Source organism: Rousettus aegyptiacus, unplaced genomic scaffold, assembly GCF_014176215.1.
Source record: "Rousettus aegyptiacus isolate mRouAeg1 unplaced genomic scaffold, mRouAeg1.p scaffold_m13_p_6, whole genome shotgun sequence".
Lineage (NCBI taxonomy): Eukaryota > Metazoa > Chordata > Mammalia > Chiroptera > Pteropodidae > Rousettus > Rousettus aegyptiacus.
In genome coordinates, this window is record NW_023416309.1 from 77560743 (window position 1) to 77586290 (window position 25548).

At 35.1% G+C, this 25548-nt stretch overlaps 1 protein-coding gene, 1 non-coding gene and 1 pseudogene across 6 annotated transcripts in view; 2 read left to right on the forward strand and 1 right to left on the reverse strand.

Moving 5' to 3' along the window:
- The window catches only part of SMG6 (SMG6 nonsense mediated mRNA decay factor), a 192648-nt gene that overhangs the window by 123322 nt on the left and 43778 nt on the right, over positions 1–25548 (forward strand). The window lies entirely within an intron of this gene.
- On the reverse strand, positions 21858–21963 carry LOC118604417. Its single transcript, XR_004951727.1, has one exon. It is a non-coding gene; the product is annotated as a U6 spliceosomal RNA (small nuclear RNA).
- On the forward strand, positions 23463–23581 carry LOC118604488 (annotated as a pseudogene).

A 25548-nucleotide genomic window follows, 5' to 3' on the forward strand; every position in this document is an offset into this window, starting at 1 on the left:
AACTGTGGATTTTTGAACATTGATTTTGTATCCAGAGACTTTACTGTTTTTGCTTATTGTTTCGAGTAGTATTCTTGTGGAGTCTTTAGAGTTTTCTATATAGAGAATCATGTCATCTGCAAATAGTGACAGTTTGTCTTCTTTGTTTCCTATTTGGATGCCTTTTATATTTTTCTCTTGTCTGATTGCACTCTCTAGGACTTCCAAAGTTATATTGAATAATAGTGGCGATAGTGGACAGCCTTGCCTTGTTCTTCCTGATCTTAGAGGGAAAGTTTTTAGTTTTTCACCATTAAGTATAATATTGACTGAGAGTTTGTCATAGATGGCCTTTATTATGTTAAGGTACTTTCCTTCTGTATCTATTTTGTTAAGTGTTTTGATCATAAATGGATGCCGTATCTTGTCGAAGGCTTTTTCTGCATCTATTGATGTGATCATATGATTCTTATTTTTTAATTTGTTTATGTGATGTATCATCTTAATTGATTTGTGTATGTTGTGCCTCTGGGATGAAGCCCACTTGATTGTGGTGTATAATCTTTTTAATATTTTGCTGTATTCGGTTTGCTAGTATCTTATTTTAGATAGTTGCATCTGTGTTCATGAGAGATATTGGTCTGTAGTTTTCTCTTTTTTGTGTTATCTTTACCAGGTTTTGGTATCAGAGTAATGTTGGCCTTATAAAATATGTTGGAGATTATTGCCTCCTCTTCAATATTTTGGAAGAGTTCGAGGAGAATAGGTATTAAATCTTCTTTGAATATTTGGTAGAATTCGCCGATGAAGCCATCTCGTCCTGGACTTTTTTTTACTTTTTGGTAGGTTTTTGATGAATTGTTTCAATTTCCATACTGCTGATCGATCTATTTAGAATTTCCAGTTCTTCTTGATTCAGTTTGGGAAGGTTGTATTCTTCTAAGTACTAGTCCATTTCTTCTAGGTTATTAAATTTGGTGTTATATACTTTTTCATAGTATTCTTGTATGATCCTTTGTATTTCTGTGATGTCAGTTGTAATTTCCCCTCTTTCATCCTTGATTTTGTTTGTGTCCTTTCTCTTTTTTCTTTAGTGAGTGTAACCAGGGGTTTGTCAATTTTATTAACCTTCTCAAAGAACCAGCTCTTTGTTGCATTTATTTTTTCTATCATTTTTTTTGTTTTCAATTTCATTTATTTCTGCTCTAATTTTGATGATTTCTTTCCTTCTGCTGACTTTAGGCTTCATTTGTTCTTACTTTTCTAGTTTTTTTAAGATGAAGCATTAGGTTGTTTATTTGGGCTCATTCTTGTTTTTAGAGATAGGCCTGTAATAATATGAACTCTCCTCTTATGACCGCTTTTGCCATGTCCCAAAAGTTTTAGTATGTTGTACTATCATTATCATTTGTTTCTATGTATCTCTTGATCTCTCTTTTTATTTCTTCTCTGACCCAGTTATTCTTCAATAGCATGTTGTTTAATCTCCGTGTATTTGTGTTTCTTCCTGATTTCTTTCTGCAGTTGATCTCTAGTTTCAAAGCATTGTGATCAGAGAATATCATCGGTATGATTTCAACCCTCTTATATTTGCTGAGGCTATCCCTGTGTCCCAGTATGTGGTCAATTCTTGAGAATGTTCAATGTGCACTAGAGAAGAATGTATAAACAGTTGTTTTGGGATGGAAGGCTCTGTAAATGTCGATTATGTCCCATTGGTCTAATGTGTCATTTAAGGGTGTTATTTCATTATTGATTTTCTATTTGGATGATCTGTCCATATTTGACAGTGGGGTGTTCAGGTCCCCTACTATGATAGTTCTTTAATCTGTTACTCCCTTTAATTCTGTTAATAATTGCTTTACATATTTTGGGGCTCCCTGATTGGGAGCATAGCTATTAATAAGTGCTATGTCTTCTTGGTGCAGGATTCCCTTTATCATTATGAAGTGCCCTTCACTATTTTTCTTTACTTTTTTTATTTTGAAGTCTGTTTCGTCCCATATTAGTATTGCTACTCTTGCTTGTCTCTGAATGCCATTTGCCTGAAATATCATTTTCCACCATTTCACTCTGAGTCTGTATTTGTCTTTGGAACAGAGATATGTCTCCTGGAGGCAGTGTATGGTGGGTTTTGTTTTTTCATCCATTCTGCAACTCTGTGCCTTTTTATTGGTGAGTTCACTCCATTTACATTTAGGGTGATTATTGAAATATGAGGTCTTATAGCCATTTTATTTTTTACTTTCTGGTAGCTCGATGTTTCCATTGCTTCCTTGTCCTTGTGCTTCTGTTTTCTTTATTTTGGTTGGCTTTTGTGGGTTTTCCTTCTGGTCCTTCTTGTTTTATGTTATATACAATGGTTCTGAATCTTTGGCATGAGGTTACCATTATGAATATGAAAAGGATAGTTATATATATACAGTCGTCCCTTTTTTTCTGCACATGCCTTATCTCCATTCCCCTTTGCGAATTTGGATCTTTGAATTCCCCCCTTTTCAGCCATTGTTATCTCACTTCGTTCCTATGTATGCCGAACATTCATTACTATCTTGTTATAACAATTTTTTTATTATTATTTAAGCAGATAATACCCTGTTCTTAGTAAGGGTTGCACTCCTCTACTTCTATTTGCCTAATAGTCACTTTACTCCTGATTATGGGGTGTTTTTTTGTTTGTTTGTTTTTGTTTTTGTTTTTTGTCATTTTGTTTTAGGCGAACTGACCCCTTTCAGTATTTCCTGTAGTTCCAGCCTCATAGTGGAGAATTCCCTCAATTTTTGTATGTCTGGAAAAGTCTTAATTTCTCCTTCATATCTAAAGGAGAGATTAGCTGGATACATTATTCTAGGCTAGTAGTTTCTTTCACTTAATAGTTTAAATATTTGATTCTTTTCTTTTCTGGCTTGTAAGATTGGCGCTGAGAAGTTATGAAGATAATCTAATGGGTTTACCTTTATACATTACCATTTTTTTCTCCCTGACTGCCTTGAGAATCCTTTCTTTGTCATTGATTTTCGATAACTTTAAAACAATGTGTCTTGGTGAAGGCCTTTTTGAGTTGAGATAATTGGGTTTTCTGTTGACTTCCTGAATTCCAAGCTCCAGCTCATTCCTTAGCTTTGGGAAAATTCTCATCAACTATTTGCCTGAAAATGGTTTCTAATCCCTGTTACTTTTCTTCACCTTTGATAATGCCCATTATTCTTATTTTTCCTCTCCTGATTTACCATAACATTTTAAAGGTTCATCTTGTTGTAGTACATGTCAAAATTTCTTTCCTTTTTAAGGTCAAACAATATCTCATTATATATACACACCACATTTTGTTTACCATTCATTTGTGGATGAACATGTGGATAACTTCTACCTTTTGGCTATTGTGAATAATGCTTCTATGAATATGGGTGTACAAATATCTGTTCAAGACCATGTGTTCACTTTTTTGGGATATATACCAAAAAGTGGAATTGCTGGACCATGTGGTAAGCCTGTGTTTAATTTTTTGAGGCATTGCCTTACTGCTTTGCACAACAGCAGTACCATTTTACAGTCCCCCCAGCAATGCACAAGGGCTCTGATTTCGCCATATCTTCACCAACACTTGTTATTTTCTGGTTTTCTGAAAATAGCCATCGTCATGGGTGTGAAGTAATAACTTATTGTAACTTTGATTTGCATTTCCCTGATGACTGATAATGTTGGACATCTTTTCATGTGCTTATTCATTGTGTACATTTTAAAAATATAATTTATACTTTCCTACTTAATTGGACTTAGGATGCCTGAGCATTAACTTTTTTCCCAATGAGGCAAAGGAAGGTAGGATGGAATAAAAGAAAGTACCTTACATGCTCTGATCCTGAATCTGCTCTAGGTTTGTTGTACTGCCTTGGACAATTCATATACCCTCTCTGGGCTTCCATTTCTTTTCTAATAAAACTATGAAAACTGTAACTGCCCTGTCTAAGTCAAAGAGCTATTGTGAGGATAAAAAGGGATCAGGTCTTTGAAAGGATTTTGTAAAAGTGGAAAAATGTGTATTTAGATAAGTTTGCCTATTTAAAAATTAGATATTTGTCTTTATTGTTGAGTTGTAGGAGTTCCTTATATATTCTGGATGAAAGTCCATTAGCAGATATATGATTTACAGATATTTTTTTCCCATTCTGTAGGCTTATTGTTTTTTCATTTTCTTGAAATTTTAATGAAATCCAATTTATCTGTATTTTTCTTTTTGTTACTTGTATGTCAGTGTTGCAAAGACATTTTAAACAGTAAAAGCTGGGAAAGTTTATCACCAAAACACCCTTATAAAAGAAGATCCTTCTACCTGAAGTACATAAGTTAGAAAACTATTTGAGATGCAAGAAGAGATTGTTTGCCATGATAGTAATTGTAAAATTGGATCAGATTGATTGCAAAAGAATCATGGAATTGGGAGGCCTCTTAGAACAGGGGTTCCCAACCCCCCAGGCCATGGACTGTTAGGAACCGGGCCTCACATTAGGAGGCAAGCAGTAGGCAAGTGAGCAAAGCTTCATCTGTATTTGCAGCCACTCTCAAGCACTAGCATCACCACCTCTGCTCCAACTCAGATCATTAGGCATCAGATTCTCATAGGAGCACCAGTCCCTGGTACCAAAAATGTTGGGAACCGCTACCTTAGAAGACGTCACAGTCATCTTCGATCTAATTACAAAAGTCTCCTAGTGTCCTCATAGCCTCTGCTTCATATGCTTTCCAGAATTTACTATTATCATGAAACAGTCACTATTTAAAAAGTTCTTTCTGAAACTGGACACAATCTGCCTTTCTGTAATTCCCACTGATTCTCTTAAAGTCACAAAGTTATTTTTTCTTTACCTGACATATCTTAGTATACTTGTAATTCTCCTTAAGTTTACTTTTCTCTAGGATAAACGTTCATTAGCACAATCAAATAGATTTTTGACCAGTGCCTGCAAATAGAACTTTTTTTTGATGATGGAAATTTCCTGTTTCTGTATCATCCTATGTGGTAGCCACTAGCCACATGTGACTGTTGAGTACTTGATATGTGACTAGTGCGACTGGGAAACAGAAATTTTAATTAAATTGAAATATCCTTATGTGGTTAGCGGCTACTATATTAGACACTTCATTCTAGATCATTCTCCTGGCCAGATTCCTCTATACCACTGGGTCTCAAATTGTGGTAGTGGGACAAGCAGCATGAGATTCACCTGGGAACATGTTAGGTATGTAAACTTAGGCCCTACTCCAGATCTATGAATCAGAAACACTGAGTGTAGAGTCCAGCAGTTTCTTTTAACAAGCTCTTCTGGTGATTCCAGTGCACTAACACTTGAAAGCCAATTCTAGTTCTTCAAGGTTCCTGTTAAAAGCAGTGCTCAGGCATAGTCTGACATGCATGGATTTCATCTGAAGAAAGTTTCAGTGGCTTAAAAAAAGTTTGAATACTACTACCTAAGTAGCACATTTACTGTATATTATAAAATAAATAAATTGTGGTTTTGAAGAAATTTTTTAAAATACAGTGCCAGCCAGTTCAAAATTAGAAGCTGTAATGAGAACTTTCCCCTAAATCTCATACACAATCTTATACTCCTGGAATTAGGATCCTGAGCTTTTAATTCTCAGCCTGGTATGTTTTCCATCTATCAAGCTGTTCATGAAATATGCCCCACTGTTTGTTTGGTTTGGTGTCTCTCAGAAGAGGAAAATCTGGCACATATTCCTTGACATTTATTTCTCTCTACACCCTCTGAGGGGCATCTCTGCCTGCTCTTATCCCACTTCCCCATTGTTAGGGGCTCCATAGTCATACCTGATGCCCAGGGAACATTTTCCTTTTTAGGGTTTAAGAGACTTCTGTATAATTATCTTTTTTTAAATATGATTTTTGTCCTCTTATGCTTGAAACCTTGAAGAGGAGCTGGCTTGTTATGTTGCTGGCCTTGAGCCAGATGTCATAACTTCAGGCAGTGCCACGCTACATATCTCCAGCAGTTTGAAATGGAGAACGGAGTTAGAGATAAGATCAGCAGCTTTAGGTGATGGCATTGTTTCAAATAAACCATGCATGACCCAAAGCTTCCACTTCAAATGGAGAATGAAATTGCTTCATCCTTTGACAGCTTGCTCATGAAAGAAATTTATCTTTACTTAATTGCTTTAGATCCCAAGAGACTACATACAATAATTTTTAGGAGATAATTATATCAAACTTTTTAAAGTATGTGATGGTGAACATGAATATGCAACTTTAGTGGACAGGGAGGGAGAGTGGGGGACCAGAGGTCTGCTGCACTTGCTGGTAAGTTTCTGTTCTCATTGTCGGAGTCCCCTGGGATCTTTAAGACTACTTACTCTCTGAGTCTGCTGACTGAGATGCAGGGTACTTGGTATAGCCCAGTATTGCTAGGGTTAAACCATCTTGTCTGCTAATGTAGCTGGGTAGTATTTTGCTTAAACTCCTCCCGAAGCTGGGAGGGATCGGGCTGGCTGGCTGACTTCCGGCTCCATGTCTTCATCTAGTCCGGCTGGGCACAGTCTGTCTACACTGTGGGCCAGAGCCACTGGGGGTTCCGGTCAGTGGCAGCTGAAAACCAGCAAACTTGTTGACTTTTAAAACATGACTATTTAGATTTTAGGGATAAACTTCCTGTATGTCGGGACAGGCTCCTTAATCTAGGCATGTTTGAATTTCCAGGCCTTTTCCCTGCCCCTTATACTTGAAAGAGTCTAAAGCTTCCACTCTGTCATTTTCACTAACCCCAAGTACTACCTGCCTTTACCCCACATTTTTTCTCTCATATCTGAAATTCCAAAATTTTTTTTCCCCCATACCCTACTAAATAACTCAGTTTCTGTGTTGTGATATAATAACGCCTAGAAAGACCAGAGGTATCTTCTCAGTATGGACACAGTTCTGGGTCATCTCTCACCCCTTTCTGCCTGTATCTGCCTTTAAGACTACACATCGAGCATTAGATTTGTGCACTCCTTGAAATCACTCTCTTAAAGACATCCCCAAGTGTTTAGTGTAGTGGTGCTGATCTCAGGGCTTGATAAATACTTCCCATGTGAGTAAGAGCCAATGGAGGGATAGCTGGATGACATGGCTTATAGACACTCCTGTAAAAACAAGGGAGATCTGACTTGGAGGTCTAGGGGACTTTGGGATTCTGTACTAAAATCAGTGAATACCTGAGCCAACGTAGGAGGGAGGGGGGCTCCAAAATCAATGTGGTCCAACTCAAGCAAGAATCTGCAGAGCCAGAGATTTCCTTTTCCCATCAAGTTCTGTCCAGGGCAGTCCCATGCAGTCTTCTGCTCACAGGGGTCATTCTCCAGGTGTCCTTTGTTCCTCATTCTTACTTAAAGGCAGCTATATTCATCAGGTCAGTCTAGGGAGAGCTTTGCCTTTTCTTTAAACTCCTCCCCAAGAAACCTGACAGCTGTGATGAGTAAGCCAATTTGCATTTGAAAAAGGTCATACTGGTATGCCTCTAAGGGAAATCTGCAGCAAGTACTGTCAGATCATTTCTTGGATTCACATCAAGGAGCTTGGGAAGGAATTATACTTTTACTCATATCTAAAACATAAGCACCTGAGTAGCAGCCTAAAGGGGTCATCAGGGTCAAGATGTTTGGAGCTAGAAAAACATTGGTCTATATTATCACTACCTCTGGCACCCTCTTCTTCTAGAGCTTCTCTGTCCTGCCAATGAGCTTCATAGTAGACACCTAAATGAAGTTGCTCAGTCCTGAGCTGAAATACCAATATATCTTAGTTAAAATGTCTAGGGTTGTCCAGGTAGGTGAAACAGGCCAGTAAATTGATGATTACTTGTCCTTCATGGGATTGGGTTAGCATTGTTGAGAGTTATCAGTCCTTCATTAGGGGCTAAGTCACCTACAGTATGATTTTAACCAACCTCCCATCCCCTATCATGAAGATACCAATCCCTCAGATTGACAGATTGCCTATTTTGACAGCTTGATTTACTGTACCAAGAGTTACATGGTCAGTAACCTTGCTTCAGGCCTTTTTTTTTAGTTTGATCTCTTAGTAGCAGAATTTGCTTGTTTCTTCTACTTTATTTAATTAAAAGAGCATACTAGACTTACATTGGATACATAAGGACTTACTAAGAAGAATAATTGAACTTCTGACATCTTTAGACCCAAAAGCCAAAAAAAGCGTTTGGCCTTTTTAGGGAATTAATCATCTTTGGTGCATTTTTTGGTGGATTCCATGAATTCAGTTATCCTGGTGTGTTCAGTCATACTTTGCCCTAAGAAAGTTTGTCTCACTCAAGACTGTGTGTGCATGTATGTGTGTGTGTTAAACAAATATATCTATTCCTCTGGAAAGAAGATAATAAACCCAAATCCCAAATAGGGAAATGGGGATTCCTCAAGAATTTAGGGCCATGTGAGGAGCAGGCTAAGAGGAAGAAAGCATTTTAGTCTTGGTATTGACAAGAAATGGGATAAGTCAAGTAGGATGAAGAAATGGCATACAATTTACTTCTCTTCCCTAGAGCTCACTCTATAGGCTATATTGTCCAATAACAGTAGCAACTAGCCATATGTGTCTATTTAAATTTAAATAAAGTTTAAATTCAGTTTTTTAGCCACACTAGCTGTATTTCAAGTGATTAATAGCTATATGTGACTAACGGCTCTCATATGGTCAAGGGTAGCTATAGAAGACTTCTCTCATTACTAGAAGGTTCATTGGACCGCTGTGTTTGGTAATAAAGTCAGGAAGTATGACTTGATTATTAAGGTTGGGTGTAATGACAGGAAGGACATAGAGAGGGAGACACTGGAATTTGAATGGCAAAAGTCATCTAATTAAGAATGTGTTAGCATCAAAGATAGAGGACTCCAAAGAGTAGAAAATTAGAAGATTCCTACTGAGGTAATTTAGTAATGTATTTAAGCAGGATTCAAGATACGGGATATTATCTCACCACAGTGATCAATTTTCATGATGTCTGTAGGAAGTTTTTCTAATAAGCACAATTTATTTTTCTAAACTCTTCTTCTAATCCTTTTCTTAGTCTTGTATCTTTGTGCCCCCCCCCCATCATTATCACCTGCTTTTCTTTTCGAAGCATCTCTCTTGTTTTTGTTTTTTACCATCTATATAGTGCTGTTATAATGTGTTATTTCACATGATTCCCACAATTCTGTGAGATATTATCCACATTTTGCAGGTGAGGAAAATAAGATTTAGAAGGATTAGTTTGTCTGAAATCATATTATAATAATAGGCCAGAACCTATATGTATCATTAAATATTAAGTTTGAGTGAATATGAACTTAACTACAGAGGCCTAAACACATTATGCTTTTTTCTTTCACATCCGAGTCTAGAAATAGGCAGACCAAGGCTGTTGATGTGAGGGCTCCTTGGTGTGAGGGCTCCACCAAGTTGACAGTCACTGATGCCTCTTCCAGCTCTCTACTTCAGCATCCTAGGATGGCTGCTAGAACATCAGCAGGCAGCATAATGGAGGAAGAGGACAGATAAGGTCCCTTTGCACTTTTAAAAAGATTTCTTTGAGGTTTTACGTAAAACAAAACTTCTACTTACATATCAGTCATAGTGCTACCATAGCTGCAGAGAAGGCTCGTCAGACAAATGTACCCAGCTCAAAATAAAAGTTATTTTACTAAAGAGGAGGAGACTGGATATTGGGAGGTAACTGACAAGCCCTGCCCAAGCATTTGATCTAGTGCTTTTCCCACTGTCACATGTTGTCTTTGTTTCGTTAGCTAATGATTTCATTATCCAAGCCTCTGGGACTAGCAGTTTTTCCAAAGAATTAAACATGAGTTCTCTCTCTCTCAGATCAATAATTACAATAAAGGTTACCATTTATTGAGGACTTGCTATATCCTGGGTATTATTCTAAAAGAGCTTTACAAATATTAAACATTTAATTCTTACAACAACCCTATGCAGTAGGTACCATCATTAGCCTCCCTTTTGTATTTAAGGAAACAGATACAGATCCATTAAATTACTTGCCTGAGTTTACACAGATAGTAAATGTCAGAGTCAGAGTTCAAGCCCAAGAGGTCTAGCCCTAGAGCCTATCCTCTGAACCACTGCTAATCTACACAGACTCTTGGAGAAGTTCTGTAATTAGCTAAATGTCAATGGTGGCCTTCCCCATGACCCAGGGAAAGAACCTTTCCCAGATACCTCCTTACAGGCATACTGTTCTCCTCAGGATTATTCAGAAGCTATGTTAAAAGCAATATATTTGATGTGTCTTCCTATTTTTCCATTCCCTATGCTCTTCTGTCCTTCTCCCAAACCTGAGGCTGGGGAAAGAGATGACATGGTATGCTTTAGGTTTTTAGAAAGTTTATATCCCCGAACTTATGTTGGAACAGGAATGAGAAGATTATGCTAGGTAATTAATTAGGTCTCTTTAGGGAATCCAGAGGTTCAAAGTTTCTGTATCTTGTTAATTTAATAGAAATTTTGTTACCAAATATAATTTTTATTTTTCTCTTCTCTCCCACAATCCTTGCTCTAGTGTTGTAGTTCTAGCTGTAGCTGGTAAGAGCACCACCCATATATTATTCATTCCATGTCTCTTTCCCATGGACACTTCACAGAGATCAGTGCTTGAACTTAAAGTCACTATGTAGCCCGAGCTTCTCTGCACAGGTTAGACTTTTCCCCTTAATTTACTCTGGTAGGCTTTACTTCTGGCATATATTTAACATTAATTATTTATTGAGCAGTTACTATTTGTGGTGCTAGGAATTCTATAGTAAATGAGACAGACACAGCCTCTTACCTCATGGACTTTATGTCCTAGTTAAAGGGAGACAGGCAGTAAAAAAGTAGAGAAATAAATAAGCAAAGTAAATTCAACTCATGTTAAATACCATAAAGGAAATAAAGTGAGGCATTTGATAAGAGACTAACTGTGGGAGTTGGTTTAGTCACAGCCTTGTTCCAGCACCTACCTACTTTGAGCTACAATTATACCACCATTAAAGTAGGATTGACAATGAATGATAATCATAAACCGAGGCTGAGCTGCACCCTTGTGCAAATTAGATCTGTTTTAGTAATTGATCCTACTAATCTCTACCCAGTTGTTTGGATTTATTTTTATAAGAAGTGACGCTTACATAAAGAAAAATAGAATAATTAATAAACACCTGGGTACATTCTACCCAGCTTTAATAGAAATAATACATTATAGAGTTTAAACTGCTTCTGTATCCCTGTTGGATCCCATTTCTCTTTCTCTTTCCTTAAAGGTAATTACTATCTTGAATTCATTATATATGTGTATTTTTTTAATATATGTATATGTGTATATATATATATACACACACCCATATATAGTATTATTTTACATGTTTAGACTTTATACACATGGCATTTGCTTTGCTTTTCTTACTCAACATTGCAAATTTTAGATTTATCAAGATTTAGATTTAGATTTATTTAGATTCAGATTCATACAGATTTGATCTGTATAGTTGTTTTTAATTCTAATTGAGGTATAATAGTTCATTATATGATTATACTGCAATTTTGTGATCTCTTACAGATGCACAAATTTTTTTCATTACAACACTGCAGTCTTTTTGTCCTGATGTATGAATTTCTCCAAGAAATGCTTCTAGGAACAGAATTGCTACATTGTAGGGTAAACTCACCGTCAGTTTTACTAGCTATTGCCAAATTTCTTTCCAAGGTGATCATACTGGTTTATACTACCTATAAAAATATGAGTTCCAGCTTTTCCACGGTCTCACCAATACTAGGCATTTCCAAACTTTTGATTTTTGCCTATGTACTGGGATTTAAATCATATTTTATTTTTCATTTTTCCTTATTGCTAGAGGGGTTAAGCATTCATCATATGTTTATTAGTCATTTTAGTTTCCTTTTCTTTGAAAACCGTGTTCAAATATCTCTGCTTATTTTCTCTTCTTATTTCTTCAGATTGGTTCTTATTGATTTGTAGGTCTGGATATGAATCCTTTGTCAGCTGTGTACAATGCAGATCTCCCAATCTGTAATTTTATCTTTTAAATTTATTTATAGTGTTTTCATTTGTGTAGAAACTCTTTTTCTGATAAATTTATCATTTGTTTTCTTTATGCTTTATGTTTTATCTTATGTATTATTTAAGAAATTCTTCCTGGATGTGCATACAGTATTGGCCATGTATTGCTAATTGTTGAAAATGGGTTATGGTAGTCAGATTTAGTTATTATACTAGTCTCTACTTCTGTGTGTGTTTTAAATTTTTCATAATAAAAAAAAAAGAGTAATGAAAACAAGTCCACTGGAATGCATTTAATAGCAACTTGTTTATTTATTGTATAGGAAAATAAATTGCCCTAATAAGAAACCAAAGCTCGTAATTTGGTGGATAAATGGATTACTTTTATCTCCATATAAAATTTTGTCATTTGATCTTTTTTTTAACCACATTATTATTAAGTTAAAATGTTACCAAGAAGAATTACAAGTCTACCTGAAAAAAGAAAGCCTTATCTACTCTGAGTTCTCAAGGAACATAGACATTCCTACAAGTTTTATTTTACTTTGTACATTTATTTCTTTGATCTCTCTAGAGTTTATTTTTATAAATCAAAATCTCAATATATGGGTCAATTTCTTAGTTCTCTATTCTATTCCACTGATCCAGTGGGCCAATCAATACCACCATGCCAATTTTTAAGTTTTTAAAACTAGCAGGGCAAGTTTCCCCACCTTCTTATTGTTTTACAGAAATGTCTTAACTCTTCCTAGTTCTTCTTCCAAATGAGTTCAGTTTTTCAAATTCTGCCAAAAACTGTAGAGATTTCGTTTGACATTATAAGTAATTCAAAGATTAATTTGAGGAAGAATTGCCATATTTACAATATTGAGCCTTCCCATCTATGAACATGATACACTGGTCTTTTTTTGCCCTTTGAAGATGTTTCGTAATCTTTTCCATGAAACCTTCGCACACCTTTTATTGCTAATCTAGTTGACTATTAATGGTATAAACATGAGTACTATTTTTTCTATTGATCTTCTTTCTACCAACCCTACTATTATTAGTTCTACTGGTGGCAGTAATAACAATTCTTACTTTGTTTCTGACTTTAGTAGCAGTGCTTCTAAAATTGTATCATTAGATGTTTGCCATAGATTTCTCATAAATATCTTTTATCAGGTTAAAGATGATCCCTTCTATTCTTGGTTTGATAAGTTATTTTTAATCAGAAATAAATAAGGATTAAATTTTATTAAATATTTTTCTTCATATATTGATAATAATGTGGTCTTTTTTTGACCTGTTAAAATGGGGATATACACTAACAAATTTCTAATGTAGAACAATCACTTCCTTCCTAAAACAGTTTAATATGTTCTTATCCTTACTCTCCTATGCCAGAAATGAACATTCTTATTTTATGGGAGATAAGTCTTATTTTTCATTTATTTTCTCAAATGTTTTTATTCTGCTGCATGCATGCCATTTATTCTTTCTGTACATACTATTTGAGCAACAGCTGTGTTTTATACCATTAATTATAGGTAGGGGAGTACAGAAGAAGGAACATGGAATCAAATCTGCACTAAAAGGACAAATTTACTTTAGTGCAGAGTTGTGGGAAATACAGTTTTAAAGTATAAAAATATACATGGCATTTTGTACATAATAAATAAAATGTTAGGGAATAGCATAACATAATTGGAGATAAAGATGACTAATCTGGTGGCGATGTTTTGGAGAGGAGAAACAGTAAAAGCAAGAGCCAGGTAGAGAGCAGTGTAATAGCTAAGATTGGTGATGAGAATCTAGCTCAGACTAGCAGCAGCAGTAACGAAAAGGAAAGGATGGATGTGAGGGTAGAGTTACAGTGTGACTTGGTAGTTCTTTAAATATAGCCTACACCTGACCCTCATTCTCACCCCTCTCCTTGTATAGAGATAACTTCTCTATTATTGGATTGAATATCTTAACAAATTTTTGAGGCTAAATATAGAAAATTTGAGCTACTCTTGATTAAAATGGGAAAGTTGTGCTTTCTTCTAAGAGTTTTCTAGTTTTAGCTCTTACATTTATATTTTTTATCCATTTTGAGCTCATTTTTTACACGTCATAAGGTAAAGGTCCAACTTCATTCTTTTGTATGGGGATATCCAAGCTTTACCAACACCAAGACTGTCCTTTCCCATTGAATGGTCTTGGCTCCATTGTTAAAATTGATTGACCATATATGTAAAGGTTTATTTCTGGGCGCTCTGTTCTGTTCTTCTAATCTGTATGTCTTTATGCCAGTACCACACTTTCGATTACTGTAGCTTTGTGTTGTTTTAAAATTGAGAAATGGAAGTCTTCCAGCTTTTCTTCTTTTTCAAGATTGTTTTGGCTATTTGGGGTCCCTCGAGAGTTCATATGAATTTTAGGATCGGTTTTTCTGTTTCTGCAAAAACAATACCATTGGGATTTTGATGGGGATTACATTGAATCTGTAGATCACTGGGTAGTATCGTCATCTTAACAATATTAAGACTGTCAGTCCATGAACATGAGGTGTCTTTCTGTTCATTGGAATGGAATTTTTAATTATATTTAAATTTATTAATTAGAATAATTAACTTTATTATTTAGGGAATTTAAAATTTAGTTTAAATAGTCACATGTGGCTAATGGCTACCACGTTAAACAACATAGTCTTAGAGAATCATCCTCAGATTTGCTTTGCTTCCTAAAACATTGGACTGTGGTGACATCTGCAAAGACCTCATTGTACCTGAATCATCATTGGCCTCAGGATGACTGCATCATAGGGAAAGTATGGTTAGAGAGGTTTGCATACAAGAGAGCTTGTGTCCTTCTAGGCAGTATCTCTATTTATCTTTATCCCTCCCTCCCTTCTTCCCTCTCCCTCTCCCCACCCAATCCCCGCTCTCTGAAATAAGATACAAGTCTTTCTCCCGTTTTCCTTTTAGAAATGTCTGGCTTCCTCCAGAACCAAAGAGAACCAATTGCTTTAAAAAAAAAAAAAAATTAGCAAAAGACATACTGTCTCTAGTAGAAATGGACCTCCTTTGCCTTTTCCAGTTTTTATATAAGCAGAGACCAGGGTGCCCAAAATGGAGCAAGTGTTTTAAATGAAACTCCCTCTTTAAAAGAAGATGGTGATTATTTTAAAGCAGTTATACTTGTTCACCACTCCTATGCTCTTCTATTAGGAGTAACAACAAAAAATGCCCTTAGGTACCAAGAATCATTTTACTCTTAATTTTATTTACCTTAAAGGTCAAGAGTCTAAGAGATCCTTGCATCTAAGTAACAAAAAGTAAAGGAAGAACATTATAATTAATTAATTAAATTAGGAAACACCCTTTCTATGTCCAATCTGACTTTCTTACTAGATAAAAAGTAATATAGGATGCAAAAGAGCTTTGTCTTTAGTACTGTTCACCAGTCTTCCTGTTGCCTCCTTCCTTATCATCTCTGTAAAGACTCCCTCAGAAGATCTGCAGATCCTCTCAGAGTAAACAAGAAAGTAAATAAAATTGGGAGTCTTACACCTAGAGGCTTAAGCCTTGGACAGTCAGGAGCAGTGAATTTGTGGTGTTTGTGTAAATATTCTGTTGTTACTCCCCTGCAGAGGAGCCTTCCAGTCAACTTCCATACCAGAAATGAAACTTGTATTTCCCGGCCTATTCATAACCACCTTACGTCAGCCTCTCCTAAAAAGAGGTTGGAACATCCCTATTGGACTAGCTCAGCATCTCCCCAGTTCTCTAAAAATGATTTCTCCACCTTACTGCCCTATAGCCTACACCTAACCCTCATTCTCACCCCTCTCCTTGTATAGAGATAACTTCTCTATTATAGCATTTGGGTATCCCACACTGGAGTTGATTTATCACCACTCTACCAAGTGCTTAACCACTTGGGTGTTCTGGTGTCAGAACTTAGAAGTGTCCCAAATGTCCCACCCCGCCTCCTCAGTTCTCCTCTTTCTCTCCTGGGTTGTTATGCTGGAATGATATTCCTCTTGAATTTCAGTGTGTGCAGTCTTATTCGGGTGGAGCCTTGAGCTGTTCACAGGAGTACTGGTAATGTCTGGCCTTCAGTGCTGCCAAAGGCAAAAAGCTGGCCTCTTCTCAGTTTAAAGCACATAGTTGGATTGCTGGGATAGTGTTAGATAGAGGGTGGGGTGAGCAAATACCACTCTCTTCCTACTGTGTTTTCAGGAAATGATTATAAAGGAGCTATAAGTGCAAATGAAGTCAAAAGAATAGATTGGCATCTTCCCACACCCCCCTCTAAAAAAAAAAAAAAAAACAGCTATAAACACACATACTCTCCCCTCCGCCTCGCCATCACCCCCTCCCCCTTTAGGTTCCATCCTAGATCCACACCCTTATTGTTCTGCTGGGCTTAACTTTGGTATTATTTCAGAGCAAGGAACCTTTATTAAACTATCTCCATCCCTGGAAGAGAACTCAGCCATAGTCTGCTGAACGAGAGCTGAACTTTCCCTTTAGGCAAACTGTGGATTCTGCTTCCCTGTCTTCTCCCCTCCCAAGAGGAATGTGGGCAGAAGCATATAAATGGGAGAAATAAGCAGTGCCAAGATTTAATCCTTCAATTATGAAATGGGCTTTTCAGAACTAGTAGTAAAATTGTTTGCAGAGACCATGTTCAATGAAAAGAGTTTCTGCCGTCAACACACCTCTATTTCTTTCTTCCAGCTGCCTCTTTTCCTTACATAGCCCTTTCACCTGGTACTCCATGGGGTTTAAGCCATATGGCTCTTATGAATCTTATCTGGAATTTCCTAAAGTGGCAGATTTTGCTGTGCAGAGTACCCCTGGGTCTGCCCTTCCCCTCCCAGCAGCTGTTTGCCACTGACAGAGGAGGTGGCGACTAAGCCTGTGTGTGTGGCCAGAGTCAGTGACAAGCCTCCCACCCAGGCCTAGGGAAGCCCTCAGCTAGTGTGGTTCCTATGGCAGCAGCCAAACATGCCAGAGTTCCTCGTACCTTCAGGGCTGTGGTATAACAGCCAGCTTTATGCGGTGGCATTGTTTAGTGTTGGTTGACTTGACTTCTCTGTCCCCATCCTCTATATTTAAGGGAATCTGGCCATCGCCCAGTAGAGGACAAGCTGGCATTTGCAAAGTAGCCTCCTGCTGCCTGTATTGTAGGAGTCAGGACCACCTTTCATCTCTGCCTTCCTACCCATGTGGCAAAGGCAAAGGTCTCCTCTGTGCTCAGTCTCCTGTTTTGGGGTTTCAAGTTGCCTAAGATCAGGATGCAGCTATTTGCCAGGTTATCTGCCCAGATAAACATTTATTGTTTACAGGGATATGTTTCAGCTGCTCTGACTGATCCCACTGGTGAGGTCTTCTAGTTTCTTGAGGTTTTAAGCCAGTACATGGGGCTGACGTTAGACACAGAATTTATGGAGCTTGAAAGGCTCTAAGTGACCGGCCACTTCTAACTTAGCTTAGCCATTGCCCACTTCCCACCCAGTGCCAGAGCCAAATTTTTATTTCTCAGTTCCTAGTCCTCCCTCTACATTTACAAGATTTCTTGCTTTAGAATTTGGGGGTTTATGTGACACCCAGTGTTATGACACAAACAGTTTGAGACTTCTCTTAGGTGGCAAAACCAATATTCTGACACTTTACCATGCTTTTTTTATATAGCTAGTAAGATAGACATTTAATAAAGGCAACAAAGATAAAGACACATTTTCTTTTTTAAATCCAGACAGCCATGTCCACTGCATCCAGGTGTACATTACCTTTTTATTTTTTAGTGATTCAATTGATTTCCAACATTTTCTTATACTGCAAAGTTGAAAGAATTTTATAGTGAGCCCACTTATCCCCAGCATGTGTATTTTCATTCTCAATTTACTGTACTTGCTTTATCATGTATCTGTCCCTCTCTCTCTCTGTCCATCATCAATTTCTTTTTCATCTATGTCATCAATACAATTTCTCTAAATCCTTTAGCCTGTATATATATCTTTAACTAGAGTTTAATATTTATGGCTTTTTCTTTTTAGGTTAAAATTATATACAATGAAATGGACATGTATTAATTGTACTTTTGCAATTCCTCCATGTTATTAGATTTATCAGTTTATTTCTTTTTATTGCCAAGTAACTATTCCATTTTATGACTATGTTACAGTTTATCCATTCTGCAATTGATAAATTGATGGTCATCTAGGATTTCCAGTTTGGAGCTATTATAAATAAAGTTGCTTTGAATAGTTGTACATAGGTCTTTTTGTGGACATGTGTTTTCTCTTGGGTAAGTGCCTAGGATTGGAATTGCTGTTTCATAGGGTGGATATATGTTTTTTATCGGAGACTGCTGACCTTTTTACAAAAGTGATTGCACCATATTACATTCCACCAATATGAGTTCCAGTGACTCCACAGCCTCATTGGGAAGAGGGGCGATAGATCATTGGGTTCTAATTCACATTTTCCTGATGACTAATAGAAGTTGTATACTTTTTCATGTGCTTGCTGGCCATTTGTATATATTTTTTATGAAGAATCTGTTCAGATCTCTTGCTCATTTTCTTTGCATTGTCTGTTTCCTTGTTTTTGAGTCAAAAGATTTCTTTATGTATTCTGGATACAAGTACTTTGTCAGATATGTGTCGTGAATATTTTTACTCAGTTCATGGCTTGCCTGTTTATTTTCTTAGCAGTATCTTGGTGAACAGAAGTTTTTTTTTCAATTTCGATGAAATCTAATTTATCTTGTTTTTTCTTTTATGGCTATTACTTTATAAGAGCAAAAAAAAAAAAATGTCATAAACACTCTCTTCCTTGCCACCCTCCTACCACCCACCCATAGTTTCCCCTATTAACTTCTTGCATTAGGATGGTACAGTTGTTACAACTAAGGCATGGATATTGGTACATTATTCCTAAATAAAGTCCATAGTTTACATTCGGGTCTACTCTTTGTGTTGTACAGTTCTTTTGATTTTGACAAATTTGTAATGGCATGTATTCACCATTACAGTATCACACAGAATGGCTCCACTGCCTTAAAAGTATCCTGTGCTTCATCTATTCATCCATTGACACCTTCTCTAGCCCCTGGCAAACACTGATATTATTACTGTCTCTATAGTTCTGTCTTTTCCAGAATAGGAAAATAGTTGGAATCACATAGCATATAGCCTTTTCAGATTGTTTTTTCTTTTTTCTCTTAGCAATATGTGTGTAAGGTTATCTTTGTGGCTTGATAGCTCCTTTCTTTTTATTCCATTTCATGGAGGTACCACAGTTTGTTAATATATTCACTTATTGAAGGACATTCTGATTGCTTCCAAGTTTTAGCAGTTATGAATAAAGTTGATATGAATAACTGTGTGCAGATTTTTATATGCATATAAGTTTTTAACTCATTTGAGTAAATGCCAATAACTACAATTGCTAGATCATATGGTAAGACTATTTGGCTTTGTAGGAAAATGCCAACCTGCCTTCAAAGTGACTGTACCATTTTGCATCCTACCATCAATTAATGGAAGTTCCTGTTGCTCTTCCACATCCTCACTAGCATTTGGTGTTGTCTGCATTTTGGATTTTAGCCATTCTAATAGGTGTATAGTGGTATCTCATTGTTTTAATTTGCAATTCCTCAATGACTTATGATGATGAGTATTTTTTCACATGCTCATTTGCCATCTGTGTATTTAGTTCAGTAAGGTGTCTTTTGCCCATTTTTAAATTGGATTGTTTGTTTTCTTATGAAGTTTTTAGTCACTGATTGATTTTTAAATTTTAAAACAACATTGTGTTACTTGAATAAACCCTGTTTGCTATATTGGATTTGTCAGTATTTTAGTAAGGATTTTTATATCTGTGTTCATGAGGGATATTTATAATTTTGTTATTATGTCTTGTCAGGATTTAGCATTAGAGTTATGCTGACCTCATTAAATGACTTGGGAAGTGTAACCTCCTCCATTTTCTGAGTTTGTTTTAATATTGGTGTTAATTCTTACTTAAATGTTTGATAGAATTTACCAATAAAACCATCCTGGCCTAGAGTTTCTTTGAGAAATTTTTGGTAATGAATTCAATTTATTTAGTATACCATGTAGTTATTCATATTTTCTGTTTTATCCTGTATCAATGTAGGTGAGCTTTAGTTTTCAGGGAATTTGTCCATTTCATGTATGTTGTTGATCTTGTTACTATCATTTTGATGTCTGTAGGATATTTGGGATTTCCTAAATATCTTATTGTTACCGATTCCTGATTTAATTCCATTATGATTAGAGAGCATACTGTACATTATTTCAGTCCTTTTAAATGTATTGAAACTTGTTTTATGGCTTAGCACATGTTCGTCTTGAAGAACATAATGGTATATACTTGAAAAGTATGTATTCTGTAGTTATTGAGTGTCTCATTTTATAAATATCAACTAGGCCAAAGTGGTTAACAGTGTTGTTCAGATCCTCTATGTCTTACCAATATTTTGTCAGGGAGCTTACTTGGTCATATAGGAAACAAGTCCTGCACTGGCTAACTTAGGAATTTGTACACATTTATATTAGTGCTGTTTCTGTCACTTAGAGTTTTGGGGCCTCTGTTTTCTGGACCCATGAGACATTCTTTAGATATCCTTAAGGATGTCAAATCTTTAGACTTTAAGTCCATCTTTGATATGGCCAGGACAATACCTGGAGTCAAGAATAATAAGTATATTTTCCAGTGAACAATAAATACATTGAGCAAGTTGAGTTGTTTCTTTTTAAGGTCAAAAATAAATTGGGTTTTGAAATAATGAGAATTACTATTAAACTAATAAACTGATTTTGAAAATGTTTAAAAGAGTTTTCAGTTTCGAGTTTAGACATTTGCGTATCTTCTTAGTGAATTACCTTCTCATGTTCTTTGCCCATTTTTTATTGGAATATTTTTCACTTATATTTTTAAAGGCCTTTCTAGCAAGGATTATAACCCTTTTTCAGTCATTTATACTGAAAATATTTTATACAATTTGTCACTTCCATTGTCTATGGACTTTCCTCAAATGCAAATGATTTTAAATTTTGTGCAGTCCAATCTTTCCATTTTCCCTTATGAAATTTATTTTTATGCTTAGAAAAGTCTTCCTTACATAAAATCAGATGAATAATCATATTTTCTCATTACTTTTTGAAAAATTACTAAAACTTTCATCTGGCATTTATTTTGCTGAATGCTGTGAAGTAGAGTGCTAAATTAATTTTTTCAAAATAGTGTACAAATGGTCTTAGCATCATTTATTGAATAATTTATTCTGCCCCTATCTAAAAATTCAGCTTCATCATGTATTAGATGTATGTATATGATATACTAGAATATATATGATAGATATTGATGCATACTACCATCTGTTTCTGGGCTTTTTTTTATGTTGGTTAATTCTTGAAACATTACTATTTTAGTTGCTATAGATTTGTAATACGTTTTAATACTAGTGATATGAGTTTATACATACCCATTTATATTTTTTTATCATAGTAGTATACCTTTGATTTTTCTCGCCTATTTATGTTTTATGCAAACTTCAGAGTAATTTTAAGTCCCTTTAACTTCCCCACACACACACAAAAAGAATTCCTCATGATTCTTTTTTATTGATATATAATTGACATATAACTTTATATTAGTTTCAAGTATACAACATAATGATTCAGTATATGTATATATTCCAAAGTGATTACCACAATAAATCTAGTTAGCAGCTATCACCACACAAATTTTTTTCTTGTGTTGAGAACGCTTGAGACCTATTCCCTTAGCAGTTTTCAAATATACAGTCAAAAATATGGGATGCTTCACAAATTTGAGTGTTGTCTTTGCACGGTACATTGCTAGTCTTCTCTGTAACATTCCAATTTTAGTATACATGCTGAAGAAGTGACCACTCCTCATGATATTTTTATTGGAATTACATTCACAATTTCTTTGGAAAAATTTGACATTGTTATAAGATTTTTCATTAGAACAAAGTGTTCTCTACATATCAGTTCTTTTATGTCTCTCATAATTTTTTCATTAATTTTATTGCTATAATAAATTGGATTTTTTTTTCATTATACCTAAATAGTACTTAAGAAAAGCTAACACATATATTTACCCAGCCATCACATCAAACTCTTGTTAAATCTGATTTTTTTTAGCTGATCACGTTAGGTTTTCTAAGTATATGTACTTCATATAATGACAGTACAGTCTCATTTTCAATAGTTATATATCTTATTTTCTGATTTCTACCTCATTGCTTTGACCGAAACTTTTAGAAGTGTTAAATAATAATGGTGAAAGTAGGAATTCTTGTTTTTCTTCAAAATGGATACTTCATTATTTTAAACATTTACATGTTTCTGTTGTTTTAAAAGATACAGCATTTAGCATGTTAAGAAAGTGTCTATTTTAATTTCCTGAGTCTCTTAGAATAAAGCATACCATAAAGTTTTAACATACTTTTTTAGCAACTATTAAAATAATCTTTTCTTTAATTAATATATTTTCCAAACTTGACTTTTCCTTTTCTTAGTGAGATAAACCCTATTTGGACTCGGTATAGTCATATTTTAACATTCTGTTAAATTTGATTTGCTGTTAGTTTATTTAGGATGTTTACATTCATTTCCATAATGGGCCTGGCCTCTTTTTTCTGTCTTTGCTATTTTTCCTTTGGATATTTGAGTAATAATAAGGTGTGCTTCCTTTATAAAATGAAATGGGAAGCAACTTTTCTTTACCTGTGACCTAGAAAGTGTATATTACTTGAGTCATTCTTGACACTTTCTCTGATACTCTACCTTCAGTCTTTCAGCAATCCTATCACATGATATGGAATATTTCCATCACTGCTTCTGCCAGTGATCCAGAAAATCATTCATTTCTCTAAAACTTAGTTAAATCTTCTAACGAAAAGTTAAGGATATATTTTTATATCTACTTTTCACTCCTAATTTTATTTGTATGTTTCCTGATGTTTTTTAAAATTTGTTAGCAACTTGTACTTTTTAGTTTTCAAAAACTGGCTCTTATATTTACTGTTTTATAAATCATTATTTTATTTTTAATTTTACTTTCTTTTATTTTTCCTAGGCTTATTTTGTTCTGCTTGTGCTGGATCCTTTAGTGATCATTTGTTTTTGATTAATTAACTTAAAATTTATGGCTCTGAATATGCCGTTATGTTTGGCCACTTTCTAATCCATTTATATGTATACTATTCTAATAACCATTTTTAAAATAGTCTTTGATTATCATTTTGCTTTTTCTCCTTAATTCTAAAATTATTTGTGGGAGTTTTATTTTTTTTTTGAAGTTAAATTTCTTAAACTTTGTTCTTAATTTTTACTTCTGGATATATTTTTTAAATCTGACTTCATACTTAATTCTAAAAAGTTTGATCTACAGCCATGCCACCTTGAACGTGCCCGATCTCGTCTGATCTCGGAAGCTAAGCAGGGTTGGACTTGGTTAGTACTTGGATGGGAGACCACCTAGGAATACCAGGTCGTGTAGGCATTAAAAAATAAAAAATAAAAAAGTTTAAAGAATTTTGAGAATGTATTTTTGTTGTATACAGAATTCAATAATATATAGCTATAAAACCATCTTTATTAGTTATACTATTCTGATTGTGTTATTTTTACCTGCTTGATTATTAAAGGGTAAGTGATGTTCTGCCACTACAGTTCTGTTTTTGGCAGTTTCTCCTTGTATTTCAAAGTGTTTTTTTCTTTCTATATCTTCATTTCAGTTTTTCTTGTCTTGAATCCTACTTTGGTTTTCGTTTTGTTTTGGTGTTTGTCTTTTCCTAATAGGTTTTCCCCCCCACTCCTGATCCCCAATTTTCAAAAATCTCATTATTTTAACTATGTCTCTTCTAGACTGTCTCTACACACTGCATCTTTTAAAATTTTTATTGAGATGGAATTCATATAACATAAAATTAACCATTTAAAGTGAACAGTTCATTGGCATTTAGAACATTCACAGTGTTTTACAACTACCACCTCTGTACTCATTGTGTTTTAATTCCACTCATTTATCTTTAATTTTTAGAATAAAATACAATTATTTTTCTCTGTTTATCCAATAGAGGAATGAAACAGAATATAATAATTTCTCATTTCAGTTAAGATTATGTTTAGCTGCAAGAAACAGAAAACCCCAAAATAACAGAAAGTTAAATAACATAGAAATAGATTTCCCTCTCAAATTGAAGAAGCACAGAGGTTTTCTGGTTTGGCACTCCATGATGTCATGCACCAAGGTTCTTTCTATTTTGTTGCTCAGCTATACGTGGTTTTCATTTCCAAGATCCCTCCAAATCTAAGATGGCTATTGGAATGCGAGTCGTTTAATCTGCATACAAGCTTGTGGGGAGTAGAAACAGTTAAAGAAGGAATGCAATTTAAAAAAATACACACACACACACACATATATACATATATACACAACACACACACTCTCTCTCTCTCTCTCTCTCTCTCTCTCTCTATATATATATGTATATGTATATGTATATGTATGTGTGTGTGTGTGTATGTATATATATATATATATATATATATATATATATATATATATATATATAAATAAATAAATAAATAAAACACCTCTCCCTTAAAGGACTTACCCCAGGAGTTCATACATACTTCTGCCTACATTCTCTTGGCCGGAACTGAGTCATGTGGCCAAACCTAGCCGCAGTGTAGACTGGGAAATATTTTTATTCTAGGTCACCATAGGCACAGCTAAAATCAAGAGTTCTATTACAGAGGAAGAGAAGGAGAACAGATCATGGGAAATAACTAGTTTCTACCACACCACCACATACATAAATGTAGGATACTCTACTTCCTCCTCCTCTCTTCTCTCCTCCAATTTCTTAGTTTTTATATATTATCAGCAAGGTGTTAGATAATAGTAGCTATTTATTAAAGATTTCCAATGTGCCGGTATTTAATCTTCACAACAACCCTATGAGATGGGATAAGTAATATTATTCTCCTTATTATACAGATAAAGAAATAGACCCAGAAAGTTTAAGCACTTTACCTAAAGTCACACATCCAGTAATTCACACCCATGCTGTAGTGTCCAAATTAACCACTGTATACTCTCAACCCTGTTGTCGTTAATTGTTTTTACACTGTGATATGTACATTGTCTATCTTTTCTTCAAAGAATGATTTTTGACTTTTGCACTGTTTTAGCATCACTTATTTAAAATTAAATATCTTTTACTCTTTTTGTGTTTTGCCATTTGGTTTTTGTTGGGGTTTTTTGTTGTTTTGTTCTTTTTAGTTTTTACTGTTGGAGTTACAAAAAAAGTAAACAGTGTAGTATAATGAATCACCGTGTAGCTTGAGCAGAAATCAATATTTTGCCAATATATTTTTAGTCATTCACCATGTCCTCAGCCAGGTTTTTGTTCTTGGGGATTTTAAATCAAATTCCATTCATCATACTGAAAATACTTCAGT